This window comes from Microtus pennsylvanicus, chromosome 6 (assembly GCF_037038515.1).
Source record: "Microtus pennsylvanicus isolate mMicPen1 chromosome 6, mMicPen1.hap1, whole genome shotgun sequence".
Lineage (NCBI taxonomy): Eukaryota > Metazoa > Chordata > Mammalia > Rodentia > Cricetidae > Microtus > Microtus pennsylvanicus.
In genome coordinates, this window is record NC_134584.1 from 32,460,413 (window position 1) to 32,476,456 (window position 16,044).

Sequence of the window (16,044 nt, forward strand, 5' to 3'; positions counted from 1 at the left end):
TTATCTTGAGTTGGATTTTTCCAATTACAGATGAAGATTAATTAATTTTAAGATTAATAAATGGGTGGCTACCTTTCAAAGTTGCATGCACTTATGGAAATTTTAAAAAATTTCAAACAAAGAAAGTTTTAGTTTAAGAAAATGCATGTGAGCTGGGTGGTGGTGGCGCGTGCCTTTAATCCCAGCACTTGGGAGGCAGAGGCAGGCGAATCTCTGTAGTAATAAGGGTGGCGGGGCTGCATCCCCAACACCCTGGCTGCCTGGCTAGCTTATGCCCGAAATAACAACACACAAACTGTATTCATTTAAGCACTGCTTGGCCCATTTCTATCTAGCCTCTTCTAGGCTAATTCTCACATTGTTACGGGAGGTCCTCCCACTCCTCCAGCCTATCGCCGCTGAGATACCAGCCCCTTGGGGCGTGGTCTCTCTCCCTTTAAAAAAGCGGCCACTTCCCTCTCCTCTCTCTCTTTACTTCCTGCTCCACGGGTGACTTGACTTCCTTCCTGGTTACGCAGAGGGCTGACAGTGATCTGTAGGTTTTTTCCCCTTTAAATAAATACCACCCTATTAATCATAATTCCAAACTGGTGTGGCATTGTTTATGACTTACGTCTTCATCACATATTAATTTAGCCCATTTCTAATCATCTGTGTAGCGCCCCTAGGTGCGCTTACTGGGAAGATTCTAGCCTATGTCCATCCTGGGTCGGAGCTTCATTGCGTGCGTCTGCCTGGGAGCTGGGAGCATGGCATCTCTCAGAGGCGTCTGCTCTCAAGAGGAGAGCCATGGAGTCTGAGCTCACTTCCTCTTCCTCCCAGCGTTCTGTTCTGTTTACTCCTCTCACCTATCTTCTAACCAATGAGGGCCAAGCAGTTTCTTTTTATTTAACCAATGACCTTCCTCCATCAAATCTCTTTGAGTTCATGGCCAGCCTGGTCTACAAGAGCTAGTTCCAGGGCAGGCTCCAAAGCTACAGAGAAACCTTGTCTCTTAAAAAAGAAAGAAAAAAGCATACGACTATAAATTACAATATTTCTAAACTATGTGTGTCTATTGTAAAACTTCTGCAGAGGGCAGTGATAAAAATTAATGTTCTAGAAGCTCTAGCTAGATTTTTTTTTGGAAGAAAGAAAGTACTATAAATGCTTTACACTCCAATTTGACTTGTAGAATTTTGCAGGGCCTTGGTGTCTTCCCAGCGCTCTTATGCTCCTGTGTGCATTGTGTCACACGGTCCTGTTTGTGAAGTCGTCTTAGTGGTGAACCATATATAAAGATATTTATTCCATGTCCTCTCACCAACAGTTTTCAGGAAAATCACTGAAAGAAAGCTTAAGGGATTCAAGAAGAAACGTAAAATGTGAGAACTGTCAAAGTGGAGCCAATTATCAAGACAGGCGTTCTGGAAGAAATTAATGATAGGTTTTGGAGAGGGGGCTGTCCTGGATAGTTTTATGTCAACTTGACATAAGCTAGAGTCATCAGAGAGGAGGGAACCTCGATTGAGAAAATGCCTCCACAAGTTGGGTTTGTGGGCAAGCCTGTAGGGCATTTTCTTAATTAGTGATTGATGGAAGAAGGACCAGCCCACAGTGGGTGGTGCCATTCCTGGGCTGGGTGGTCCTAGATTCTATAAGAAAGCAGGCTGAGCAAGTAATGTAAAGCAAGCCAGTAAATAGCGCTCCTCCTTTGTCTCAGCATCAACTCCTGCCTCCAGGTCCCTGCCCTGCTTAAGTTCCTGCCCTAACTTCCTTTGATAATGAACTGTTATGGGCAAGCATAAGCAGAACAAACTTTTCCTTCCCCAAGTTGCTTTAATCATGGTGTTTCATCACATCAATAGATTTTAGCACAACAAAAAGAATAAAAATCAAAAGCTTTAAGAAGAGAGAAAACAGGACACAGACAGAGAATGAAAAGTATGCTATATTGTCTGAAGCACGTGTTAAAGAGGAAATTGGAGGGAAGACAGTTTTTCCTAAAGAAACACCGAGCAAGAGCACAGACTTAACTACAGACTGGTGTTGCTTGAGTCCATAGCAAAGGCATGGCAGATGTGGTGGTTTGAATATAATTAGGCCCCATAAGCACATAGGAAATGGTACTTATTAGGAGGTGTGACTTGGTTGGAGTAGGTATGGCCTTGGGGGAGGAAGTATGTCCCTGTAGAAGCTGACTTTGAGGTCTCATATATGCTCAAGTCATGCCCAGTATCTAGGTTCACTTCCTGTTGCCTGTGGGATCAAGATGTAGCTCCTTCTCAGCTTCTGCAGCATCACATCTGCCTGCATGTCACTATGTCCCACCATGACGATAATGAACTGAACCTCTGAATGTAAGCTAACCCTAATTAAATGTTTTCCTTTGTAAGAGTTGCTGTTGCCATGATGTCTCTTCACAGCAATAGAAAGTCTAACTAGGAACCACAGGATAAAAATGGCACCTTAGAAAGAAGGCTAATGCAGCAGGAATTCAAAGAATGGGCTGGAATCCCTATACAGAGTGTAAATAACTGGAAGCTTGGAAGTAAGGAACAGGAGAGGAAATGGGTCCAGTAAAGACTGGTAAGCATGAAAGTAAGCAGGGCATGAGTCTAAAAACACTTCAAAGAATGAGTCAAATGTATGTGCTAACACCTGGGGAGAAAAGGAGACATCAACAAGCCACAGACTTTAAGTCAGAGTCAGAAAATAATGGTTATGCACCATTGCTAGACCATGGATGAAAGACACTACCTTATCTGCTTAAATACAGATTTTATTAGTAAATGTGCTTTGTACATACTGATGGGTTCCTTGGAGGTGTTTACTTACAATTATATCACATTCTTTGATGCTATTTCTCTCTATTCTTTCTTTCCACTAGTTTTAAATTGCCAGTTCTTTGTACTTAAAGATTCTGCTTTTGCATCCAACTGACCAAATTAGCAAGCATCTCTCTAATTCAAACTTAAAAAAAATTATCATAGCTTTTCTAGAAAAGTATTTACAGTTGTATCTTTAGAATGCATAATTTTTGGCTCTTAAAGGTGTTGCAGATAAGATAGTGTGGACAAAATAGATGAGAACCTCATTACTATATGCTCCAAGGCATCATTCATGTGTATCTCCATCTAATAAATGTTTATGGATATCTGTCCCATATTAAAAAAATGAATACTTTGGTTTTCAGACATTATATTCTGATAAAGAGAAGATAGGATACACACAACAAAAGTAAATAGTTAAAACACCTTAACACGAAGATAAATTAGGGCTGTGGAGAATATAAACATTAGAAGTGACTAGGAAAGTCTCTGAGGTTGTTTTGTAGGATCAAGTTTCCCTGGGAAGGTGTGGTTTGAGCCTAAACCTGAACTGGTAGCACAAAGGCCACTCACGAACTAGAAGTAGCAATAGCTAAAGATGGAATAAGCTTGGCACATTTAAGGGTTGGACCTAACACCATAAAGAGATTGGCACAGGAATGTAGAGAAGTAGACTGGGGCCCATTCTGGAATGCATCAGCCAAAAAGAGGGCAAATAATAGAAGCATAATTCAAGCTGACTTCAGTAGTAAGCGAATCAACTCATTCAAATAACTGAAACCAGAGGAGGGAGAGTCTAAAGGACTGTCTAAGTCGAGGTATTCAGATTCATTTCCTAAAAGCTGTTTTTCCTTTGACCTCTTGAGTGTATCAACTCGTTGGTGGAGGAAATGAGGTGCCAGGAGTTAGGGAAGGTGAAGAGAAAAAATGACACCGGTTTTGGTTTAGATGCCCAGGTGGATGGCAAAGGATCTGCAGAGATAATGCAGTACTGAGAAGGAACGTGTTCTGCCAGGGTACTTGGGTTTTGTGTTAGAATAGACACCAATCAGACATCACATGCAGAAATTGAAGAGACCAAGTGGAGTCTAAAACTTAATGGAGATAACCAAACTAAACATAGAAATTTGACTCCACCAGAAGCTAGGTGATATTAAAGCTGTTAGACATGAGGAGAGTCATTTTTTCAGGAGAAACAGTAGCCGAAGTAGCTGAAAGAAGAGTTCCATGGCAGGTTAATACTTAAGGGACAGGTATAAAGGGAGGTCCAGGGAAGGAGACCATGAAGAGCAGTGGCCGAGGGGGGGCAGAAGGAAAGCCACCAATCGCAAACTGTGAAAGCTAAGCAAAGCTTCTATTTTTAGGGAGTAATCTCCTGGATGAGGTGCATCTGAATTGTCGAGAAATACAAAAATTGAAATGGCACCATTAGATTTGACAAGAGCCTGTTTCAAAGAGGAGAACAGTCAGAAACACAACTGAGGAAGATTCCGAAGAGAACGGAAACCTCTGAGTTAGAGATAACCATTCAAACAAGAACGTTAAAATTACCATGAGTGAAATTCTTTACAAGTCAAAAATAACATGTACTTTAGGCGCGAGTTGGTTCTTTCGAAAACGCTCCTCTTTAGAAAGAGGAACAATGTAGTGTGATCCTTGTTTAAAATTATGCCGGTGTCCCGGGTGTTCTGCCTTCTACAGAGCTCTTTTTGCTGTGTGCTTACTTTCTCATAAGGGCATTAGGCAATTCAGATATTCCAGCTTAGGCTTACAGGCTAATAGAAACTTCTTTTTTTTCTTTTTTTTATTTTATTTATTTATTTATTAAAGATTTCTGCCTCCTCCCCGCCACCGCCTCCCATTTCCCTCCCCCTCCCCCGATCAAGTCCCCTCCCCCCTCATCAGCTCAAAGAGCAATCAGGGTTCCCTGCCCTGTGGGAAGTCCAAGGACCACCCACCTCCATCCAGGCCTAGTAAGGTGAGCATCCAAACTGCCTAGGCTTCCACAAAGCCAGTATGTGCAGTAGGATCATAAACCCATTGCCATTGTTCTTGACTTCTCAGTAGTCCTCATTGTCTGCCATGTTCAGCGAGTCCGGTTTTATCCCAGGCTTTTTCAGACCCAGGCCAGCTGGCCTTAGTGGGTTCCCGATAGAACATCCCCATTGTCTCAGTGTGTGGGTGCACCCCTCGCGGTCCTGAGTTCCTTGCTCGTGTTCTCTTTCCTTCTGCTCCTGATTTGGACCTTGAGATTTCAGTCTGGTGCTCCAATGTGGGTCTCTGTCTCTGTCTCCTTTCATCACCTGATGAAGGTTATATAAATAAGAAGGTGAATCCAAAGACAAACATATAGGCATCCTCCTGAATAATAGAAACTTCTTGATACTCCAGGAACAAGAGACTAGCGGCTTGGGCTACAACCTAGTGCTGGATGTTGACAGAAGAGAATGTGTTGAGATGAACTGACATCACTTATTGCCAAGTAAGGAGTTGAAAGTTCGGGAAAGGAAGGAGGAAATATGACACCGTTGCAGTTTGACTGCAGATTATTTTAGTTGCTCTTCAGTTACATTAGCTGCAACCAGGAAATACGTATACAGTTTGATACATTTTTCCTACATTGAAATTATGGAGATCCTAAGCCATCCTTCACTCCCTCTAACCAAAGGTGTCTTTGTATGCCTTTAAGCTTGCATCCCCCGGAAAGTAGAGCACGATGCAAGTTCTTCAGGAGTTGCCCCTCACCCTCTATGTTCCCCTTCACCTTCTGGCCTCCATACAATGAAAACTCTGTTCTGAACTTGGCTAGCTGTTCCTTTACCCACACTGAACCAAGGAACATAAAACCATACACTGCCCTTGTCCTGCCAAAGCCTATGGGCAGGGTGCCCCCTCTGGGCTGACACAAAGACATATTGTGCCAGACACTGATGGCCAGAGAAGCCAGTCACATATGGATTATCAATAAGGCTTTTGATTTTGTTCATAGCATATCATCAACAAATGAAATGTCATTCAAACAAGGAAAACGAGACTCATGCTCTAGATTTTAACACTTTGTCTGCCTCAGAACTGCAAAGATATATAACTACTTTTCTATTTACTGTATTCCTTCCAGGAAGAAAATGGCCTAAAAAGGAAAAAAAATAAGCCCAGTGTAATTTCACATTTAAATGACAGTTTATGGTCTGACTGACTATTTTGATTTTAATTTTAATTGTTATCATAAAGTTAGATTTTTATTTAAGGCACAATACCATAAAGGATGCCAGAAGGTACAAAAAGGAAAAAACCAAATTTAAAGAAAAGAACCTGGTTGCATTGGGCCCAGATGTATGCTCACAGTGTGCCATGACGTTGCCTTCCACTTACTTTGGGCAGAGTTTCCATTTTCTACTACAAGATCGTACGGCTGTCACTTCCCTCGAAGCCACAAAGCAGATTTTCAACAATTCCCTTCTAAAATTCACATTCAGAAAATGAATGTAAATGTTGTAAATGTTTGAGAGAGGCTTTTTTTTTTAAGCTTTCTGTCATTTTGTACGACACAACTAGAAAACGTTCCCACCCCAGCTAGAGAGATGGCTCAGGGGTTAAGGGCACCGCTTGCTCTTCTAGAGGACCTGGGTTCGATTCCCAGCATGCACATGGCTGCTCACAACCATCTGCAAATCCAGTCCCTGGGGATCCAACTCCCTCTGTGGCCACCTCAGGCACCAGGTGTACACATGGTACACAGATACACATGCAGGTAAAACAAACATGCAGGCAAAACACGCATACACATAAAACAGAACCCATCCACTAAGGTGTTTGTTTCCTTTATAAGTAATAATAAGCAGACAATACAGACAGATCTTAATTTTAAAAAGGATATTAGAACAAAAGGTAGGATAGTTGTTGTGTTATAAATTTTGGTTGGTAGTCAACTATGTGCAGGGGTCAGAGAGGTTAAAATATGGTTCTTTCAATGGGCTGAAATGCCATCTAGGGGGTAAGAATACATGCAGGGGCAGATGCAACAATGCAAGCAACAGCACAGAACAGCGCCTGTGCTGCTGATGAATGGCACGGATCTTAACAGTATTCATTCACGGTATCAAACTCAGCATGCGCCTGGATTTCAGCTCAGCACTTACACTTTGTCTTCTCATAAATGAGAATTGTCTCTGATCGTTTCATTCTAGGGAAAGCAAGGTAGATAACAGAAGGTAGGCAAAGACCTAAAGCCAGGAGTGCACTTTACAACAATTAAATTCCTTGGTCTTGGCCTCAGGATACTTCTAGAGAAACAGAGAGAAGAGCATCTTGGGACCCGTGTTAATCACCTCACTCCCTTTGTGTGCCTACTAGGTATTCAGTAAGTATCTGTTGGACACACATGCTCCACTGGTCTGTGTCTGCATCCCAAGCAAAGTGCCCAGCCTAAAAGGACTTAATTAAAACCATAAACCACATGGCCTTGAGCTCATTCCCAGCGTCTCCCATTTCACAACTGCTGCAGTAAAGAACTGAAGCGGGATGCTCACACTGCAGTGGGAGTCTGTCTGAGTTCGATCTTGTTGGGGTCCTTTTTATGGACCCTGATGTATTTAATTGTCCACAAAGCCTCCGTCTGGCTGCATGCAGACCTGGCCTCCGGCATCTCTGTAACCGCAAGTACTGTCCTCCCATCACCCCCTCTGCTCCTGTCACACAGTCCTCTGCTATCTCCCCTGATCCATTTCAGGACCTATATATTTCCTAGGCCTGGAAGGTTGTCTCGCAAAATATCCGTGGCTCATTACCAGGCTATGATCTGTGGTGGGGTTTTTGTCTGTGTGTTACTATTCTGAACCCCAACCTGGAATGATATTACATACCTGTTTGCTTCTCTCCTTAACCCCCCACCACACGTGCACCGAAGCATGGGTCCAAAGCAGCTGAATCCCATCTGCTCTCTACCATGGTGCCCCCAGCATCTGAGGACAGAGGCCAACACACTGAGCCCCATTCACGGCAATCCTAGCTCAGCAACGCTTTCTCTAGCTCAGAAATATCTATTTCCCAAGGGAACGGGAGCTTGTTTGAGAACATCTGGGAAGAAATTGACAAGCAGAGCCTAGAAACCAGAGAAAAGGTGGCAGCAACCCAGACGAACCTGTTTATGAAAGATGACCGTGCCCAGAATGGGAAAGACACACCTAAAAACCTCTGCCAAAGTATATTCTTTCTTAAGACAGCCTTGACAAACTGGGCTTCTGCTTGTCTCTGGGGCTGAACAAGAAGATCCACTCATCTGTCAATCATTTTCCAGGAACCAAGAGTTGCCACTGCAAACAAGCAAGAATCTGGCACCTCGGTGTTGTAAGACCACTGCTCTAAGGAAAATACATCCATCCCCACCAATAAAAGGAGTAAAGAGGGTTAGCAGACCAGTTACTATGTCTTCCCTTCCCTTTGAAAGCCTGGGATAGTAACGTGGGATGAAATCTCATGAAAGCTAGTTGAAATATGCTCTTGCCCCAGACATAACTGCTCATGACCCGAATTTATTACAAGACCTAATGACAAACTTTATATAATTCCTTTTTTGTGTAGGCTGAGACTTCAGAGACCATAAAATAGATGGTAAATTCAGAACACTAACCAAGTCATAATGCCTTGCAACATGTCCTGACCCTGAGAACACTCAATAAATGTGTGACTATGTACTACACACTCATGCTATTTAAAGAATTGCACAGGGGCTATGATAGGCCAAAGGGGGAATGAGGATGAGACACGTGAGACAGTCTTCATCTTCAGTCTGTGAGGGGTGTTTTTATTGGACAAGTCTGATAACTAAAATATAAGAGATACTTTATTTATACTTTAATAAAGTATAAGCAAATGCCATAGTCCGGATGGTTTTTTTTAAGTGTTGTGGAAATACAAAAAATAAAGAGATTGTATTCCAACTGAAACAAACAAGTCTTCTTAGAGGAGAAGATAATCACACTGATACTGAAAAGTAGGTGGAATTTGCCCAGCATTCAACAGAAGTGGGCCCTAACATGCATCCAGTTCCAGTTTTCATTGTGTAAATATCCCCACTCTGGATGACTTCAAGTTAAAGACATGATGTCACTGAACACAGAGCTGGGGAGGGCCACTGTCCATGAGTCACCAGCTTAATTAACTGAGGTTTCCGCTTAATTAAATCAGCCTTTCTCTGCCATTTGCAGTGGATGAATTAACATGTACTAGAAGTATCTCAGACACCATTGAAAACAAGGACCGCTTCTGTCCTCCACACACTTCAGAGCAATTTCATCGTATTCCCTTGGTTTGTTTTTCTGATCGCATTTCACTGACTGTCCTTCCAGGGGTTGATCTTGACCCAGCGCCAACTTGTGATTCCCTTTGTTGCTTTCTGCATGGCTGTGATTGATCTGGGTTCCTGTTATTACGTGGCATACCTCTTTGCTTGTTTCTGTGGCCTAGGGTTCACACCCCTGCTGCTCTTCATAATGAAAAGCAGCTTTGGAGGCGACACAGCTGGGTAGGATGCTCCCTAGCTCTTGGTGCCCACGGAAAGGGAAAACCAGGGAAATTGCAAGGGGGCTTTTCGTAAGGAAAATGAATGCTGGACCTCGGCTAGCCCATAGCTCCCTTCTACAAAGTTTCCTTGAAATTTCTCTGATTGCAAGGTGGTTACTCTTTATTTTACTTGTGGAAAACACGAGGGGGGGGGAGAGGTGCGTAGGCAAATGCACACACACATACCACCACCGCTGCTAATGTGCTTTTCAAAATTACCTATACTGTGTAATACAACAAGCTGTAGTTGAAACATCAGACTCCAGTATCTGCCTTTAATTGCAAGCAGATGTCCTTGGTTCGTGCAGAAGCTGTATGGGGGGGATGTTTGTGAACTCCCCAACCAGAGCACTAAAGACAGGAAAAGGGCTACTTGATAGCTTGAAGTTAGACAGGAAACTTTCCCATTGGTCCCTTCTACCGGAGATAAATCCCAATCCCGGGAGAATGAAGGTTGGGTTCTGGTTTCCTGCCAGCCCAGTCAGTCACAGAATACACACAAAGCAAAGTGACTGCCGTGGACATATGCAAGCCCATGTCTCTTTTCCCTGCTCTGCTTTCTCTTCCAAATGTGTTACTTAGTATCTGGCTATCTAGTAGCTTTCTTTGTTTTTCTGTTATGAAACTACAATGTTGCTTCAAGCCTGCTTCTTTAGTCTGTTTAACTCTCTGTCCCCTGCAATGGGCCCTATGGCTTACTCCCCAAGTACTGAAGAGATATGTGGCTTCATGGAGACGTGGAGATGTCATAGCATCCTTGCAAAAGGCTTTGGTCCAAATTACACGTGATTCTTCACAGTTGCCAACAACCATGATGAATGCATACAAGATAATGCACTTTAATTCAGAGAAACTATGTGTGGGAAGTCAATTAATTTAATGAGCTACAAAGGGGAAGAAATTCTAGCTTAAACCATGATGGGGTTTGGGGTACCAAGGGACCAAGAGGGAAACCATAGCCGTAGAATCTGCCTGGTACCACCTGCTGCCAGTGATAGGGAGGAGGCCAGGCTCAGAGGGGGTCACACACCTTATCTGGTTCCTCATAAACCAACTCCTGAGGGCATTTCTGCTCAAATGTTCATCAACCCGGCCCTATCAATGTGCCTTCTAGAATTTCTGAAGCATTCGTATAAGTCAGTGTACTCATTTATCAAATTCCTTCTAATGAGCACAGGCTGGGGCATAGCATAGGGGCGGGACCTGTAGAGTTTCCCAGTGCATCTTGTCACATGATTTCCTTGAAGTGGAGAGGGTGAGAGGAAATGATAAACATTGTCATAGGACTTTGTCTTGCCCATGCTGACCATTGCCTCTGGGATTCTATAAATCAGTGCCTTGGCCTATAGATGTCATAAATGCCATAACCATTGTGATGACTCAGCAAGTTTGGGAAAGAGTAGAGGAAGTAAAATTAGTGTCTAGCCCCATTCAAATATAAACTCTAATCTATAATTGCTAAGACCAGATATTAACTTCCTGATTTAAATAACTCAGAGATCTACTCCCTCACTTAGCATGTGTAACTTCTAATACCTTTACAGACAGTTGTAGTTAGAGTTAAGTGAGGGGAAAAAATCATAAAAACCCAGTGCCTGGTATGGTGCTTAAGTGCATTTTAAGCATATGAGAAATTTGGAATTTTAATAGTGCCTTGTACTTTTAATATTCTCATCACATCAACCCCTTCAGGGTCGCGGGGTGGTCTGAGACATTGTCCAGACAGAGAATTTGATAGTGAGCCTATTGCAAGTGCAAACGGGAAGGAGAAAAGTACTCATTTGGCAATGGGGGTTATAATATGACAAAGAAGAAAAGAGAGGCGGGCATGGGTCTGAAGGGTTTCAGAGGTTGAGATCTAAGAAGGAAAATTTTATAGACTATTGTTAAGAATAAACAGGCTTCATAAAAATGCAAAAGTCCTCAACAAGTTTGATAGTTTCCAAATGGAGATCCTACTTCTAGGATGTTTGATTCCCTTGTGGCCCCACACAAACATTTAAAGCATCTGTAGTTTTACAAATTGCATTACTCTCCTAGGCAGCACCGCCTGTGCTCCTAACAGCTCATAAAGCAATTAAAGCAATAATCCTGACCCTGAGGAGTTCATTGTGTACCCTTGAACACTAGCAAACAGGCCAAGGCAGAGAGGGATGGAAGCATAGTATCGACAGCTGGACAGCTGCTGGGGGGAGAACAATTTACTTGCCCAAGGGAGGAAGCAAACCCTCTCAAGGGACATCTTGAGGGTTTCATGACAGTTACAGCATCATCATTAGCTTTAGCATATATTAACAGTAACGCAATAGTTCTCATTACTCAGAGCTTACTTTGTAGTAGGCACCCTGTGTCCTGCTGTGCATGGATTGAATTCCGTCATTGTATAAAAGGGTTATCATACGAGGTACTGTGCTTCCCTTACTGTGTCTCCACCATTCTTGGGGGACTGGTTATGATTGCCGTTCTTATACAAGTGGCAAATTACAGTATTTGCCAGAACCTTAATCCTCCTACTTTTGCTCCCTTAATAATACTAGAACTAGGATGAAGTGTGTTTCCTCTCAGACTGAATTGCTCACCTAGATGAATTTCTATCCTATACTCCACTGATACCACATCCTCAAAGTCCTTTAGGGAGGGAAAATCTACTAACAACATGTAAGCAGAGTGCTTGAGCTTATGGCTGCATACTGTCCTGAAGAAAGTGTCAGAACTCAAGTTCCAATAGAAAGGCAATGCCAGGTTGTCCGTGGGAAAGGGCATGCTCCACTGTGAAGGCAGTGCCTACTAATAAGAAGGAAAACAATCGTAACAGGAAGACTAACATTTAGTAACCACTTGAAGAAAATTATTTGTATGTAGGAGTTGGTTTAATCCCTTACACGTAAACAGAAAGACTCCTGTTTCACAGGCATAAACAGAGGTCCAGATGCATGCTTCATTTGAAAAGTACAAGCAGAGAGCATACAGTAGAGAAGGTTCCCAGTGGGAACCTGTTCTGGAACAAGTCCAGCAGGAGGCGCTCAACCTCAAAACACAAGAAATTCGTAGCTCCCTAGTGATTGCAGAATCACAATGTCTTTCAGCAAGATCATTCCCAAGGTGTGCCTGATTCTATCCCCAACCCAACATATCTCAACTCACGTATTCAGTCCATGGCCAGTGCATTACAGGTCTATATTTATAGGTTATGTCTTTGCCACAGCACACTTTTGAAGTAGTGTTCTTGACTCAATTGCATTTGTCCTTTGGCACCATTGCTTATTGTCCTAAGCTCATAAGCTGTCTCATTTTTCCCCGTATTGCACCCCATGTCCTTGGACACTCCTTTTACATATTCCTGACCCCCAAAAAAAGGAAGGAAGGAAGGAGGGAAGGAAGGAAGGAAGGAAGGAAGGAAGGAAGGAAGGAAGGAAGGAAGGAAGGAGAAAAAGAAAGGAGAAAAAAGAAAGCTACCATGGGCTTGTTGAGGCCAGGAGCTGTTGTTAGTTCCTTCATTTTAAAAATTCCAGTACCTAAAGGTCCCTATAAAATGTTTATTGATCCCATTGAGTTAGATAATAAGTTGAATCCCTGCAGATCATAACCAAACCCCTGTGTGGTCGCCTCATTAATTGCTATGATTGTCAGAGTTGTGGTCTCTGCTTACGCCCTTCCTTTTGTTTACCTTTCCCTGACTGGTCAGAACGCAGAGGCACTGGGTACATGACTTTGACACTAATTAAAATTGATGGGTAAACGTGATACTTGCATTTGCTAAGGCAGCATGGTTTGTGCTCCGTTTGTAACCAGCATCCACTTGGCACTGGCAGAAGTCTGTGGTCTGTCCACTGGAAGGTCACTTGTTCTTTTTATATCTCGATTCGCTGCATGGCATAGAGTGTGTTGGCTCAGTAAAGCTTTTGCTTGATGAGAATGTCACTTAGTGTACCACAGAGGAGGAAACACCAGATGTCTCTGTGAGAAGTCAGGGAGTCCAAGGCTCCCCAAGATTTTCTAGAACAGCCGTTTGGCTCAGACTCTACTTGTGGCCTCAGGACTGACCTGCACATTCCGCTCCAATCATCTTCTTAGGAAACCTGTCAACATTGCTGCTAAGAACTGGACTTAATGATATTGTCATAATAGACAGTTTTTACTTTCTGCTCATATTAAAACTTGATGCTTAGTACAGTGTATATTCTGGGAAATATATGCTGCCTGCTTTTATTTTAAATATTTGTTACAATCAGTTATGGGAGTAATAAATAAGTTCAATAAATGAAAAGCTATAAAATTTCAAGAGTAAATAGGAACATTGAAAACCAATAGACATGCAATTTAAAATAGTATAATAACAGTTTAAAATTGATTGATTCACCAGAGAAAATCCAAATCTTTCTTTTAGTATTTTCAGTGATAATGCCCAGATACCCGCCAGAAATTCTACTCATATTAGAATTCTGTATTTGAAGGAAAGCCTTCACTCTATCTATTAGATTTTACATTATTTCAGCAAACACAATGGCTGCTTCTTACCAGCCAGAAAAGTGGGGAGAGGTCATGAAAACATTCAACAGAAAGGACCTCAAAAAGCAGGTGGCCCAAACTCACCAGGCCTGAAGTTCAGAGCGATGGGAGTGTGCAGTCTCGCTGCCCACTTGATCTTTGTTTTCTTTTTGTTTCCTGTGTTTTATGAGAGACAAAGTTCTCAGTGTGTGGCCTTTTATTTAAGCACTAAGACAATATTATCAGTTGTCTGAGAGGATACAGGGAACACAAACACAGTGTGTCTGACTACACCCTTGAAAGCAGAATTCTTTGGTGCCCTTTGCTCACCAAGATGTTATGTGTGAGAACACACTTGGCTGATACTTAGGGGAGAGGGACCATCCTATAGAACGTGAAGGGACTGTCACCTCCCATAGGTTGACATCTCAGTCCCACAAAACTCTCTCCCACTTCAGATAACCAATGTGTGGAATATGCTATACTTCTGAAAGACTTCTTAGCTATCAATTATAAATATGCCACAGTTCTGAAAGACTTTTCAGCTAAAAAATACAGTTCCCATGACTTTTTGATTAGATTTGAAGAATTTGCTACCCTAGCTCACAGAACTCAGACAAGCATTAATTAATGATTTTAGTTTATTACTGGGGGTCTCACAAAGGATACAGATGATGAGGTTTTATGTTAATAAGCTTCTGCTACTGCAACAAGTACCTGAAACAATCAACTTACACAGAGAAAAGGTCTTCCTTTAACCCACAGCTTTGGAGTTTTCATACCATCAGTAGCTGGCCCCACTGCTTTGGAGCCTATGAAATGGAGGATGCTTTAGCAGCATGTGGAGAGACTACTTTACCTCAGGACTGGGAAAGGGCTAAGTGTCCAGCATCCATTCTAAATCCACTCTTCCCCCAGTGATGGGAAGACCTCCCAACTCACCTCAGCTCCTGAATTCCCACCGCCTCCAACTAGTGTCAGTCTGAAAAGCAAAGTTTTTATGCATGGGCCCTTGAAGGATGATTCACATCCACACTGTAGCATATGAAGAACGTGAGATAGGGCTGAGGAAGTCCCCGGTGTCCTCTACGGAAGCCCCCGTGTCCTCTAGGCATCTCTAGGTTGTCTGCTAACTGAAGCTTCCTAAACTCAGACCTTTAATTATTTTCTTTTTTCTTTTCTTTCATTCTTTCTTTTTTCTTAAATGCTGCATTCTTTGGCTACATTTATTAAACCACTGCCCATTGATGATGAACTTATTAAACCACTGTCCATTGGATGAACCTCCATCCAAAAGGCTTCAGATAACACTGGAAAAAATATGTCAGTTCTATAATCATGCCTTGATTTTTCCTGTGCCGGTTCCCACACTAAGGAAGGAAGTCCCCAGCCACCAGTCAACCCATTGACCTATGAGAAAACTCATCACTGAGTATTGCAAATATTTTTAAGAATTTATATTTTTAGTAGAAAGACTAAATGTCAATTTAGCCATATCATGGGTAGTTTCCCTGGATTTTATTTAAATCTCAGTGTTTGGTGTGCCCTGGTGGTATCAACAGATTATCTATCCAGTCCTATTGCACTATTTTCCACCAAGACCAGACAGCAGTGCATTCCTTTTGTAGCTGAGCACTTGCAAAGCAACCCAGCTGGAAAGATGTCCCTGCTAACCACTTTCCATTTTTGCCTACTTTCCGTGCATCCTGCTCCTAGCTGCATGCATTATAATGACTGACTTACTGCCCATTTTTTTCCTTCAAAAACCTCCAGTGTCTCCCTTTTTCAATCATGTACTTCTCTTTTCCCAGTGCCTAAGAATGTTCACGCTTATATTATATCCAAAAATAAACACTTTTTACTAAACTTTAGTTTTTGTGATTTTAAAAAATAAAAATAAACTTGTGTTCCCCATCATATGCACAAGGGGAAAGCGGAGTTTGGACTGGAGTGATAGATGGAGGAATTGTTTTCATTGCTCTCTGTTGTGTCTGGGCATGGGACCAGAAGTAACGGCAACCAAAAGGCTTCCATTTGCTCTGCCTTTACAAGCTCTTCTCAGTACACAGAGACAATTTTAATTTTCATGGGAGTTTTTGCATGGGAGCTGGTTATCCAAAAAGGACGCTGTAACAGGGTCACAGCAGATGGTGTTTCTACAAGGTTGACTAATGATTTTCTTCTC

General features: G+C 42.4%; 1 protein-coding gene across 1 annotated transcript in view; it reads left to right on the forward strand.

The window, feature by feature from the left end:
- The window catches only part of Ghr (growth hormone receptor), a 240,766-nt gene that overhangs the window by 161,354 nt on the left and 63,368 nt on the right, over window positions 1–16,044 (forward strand). The window lies entirely within an intron of this gene.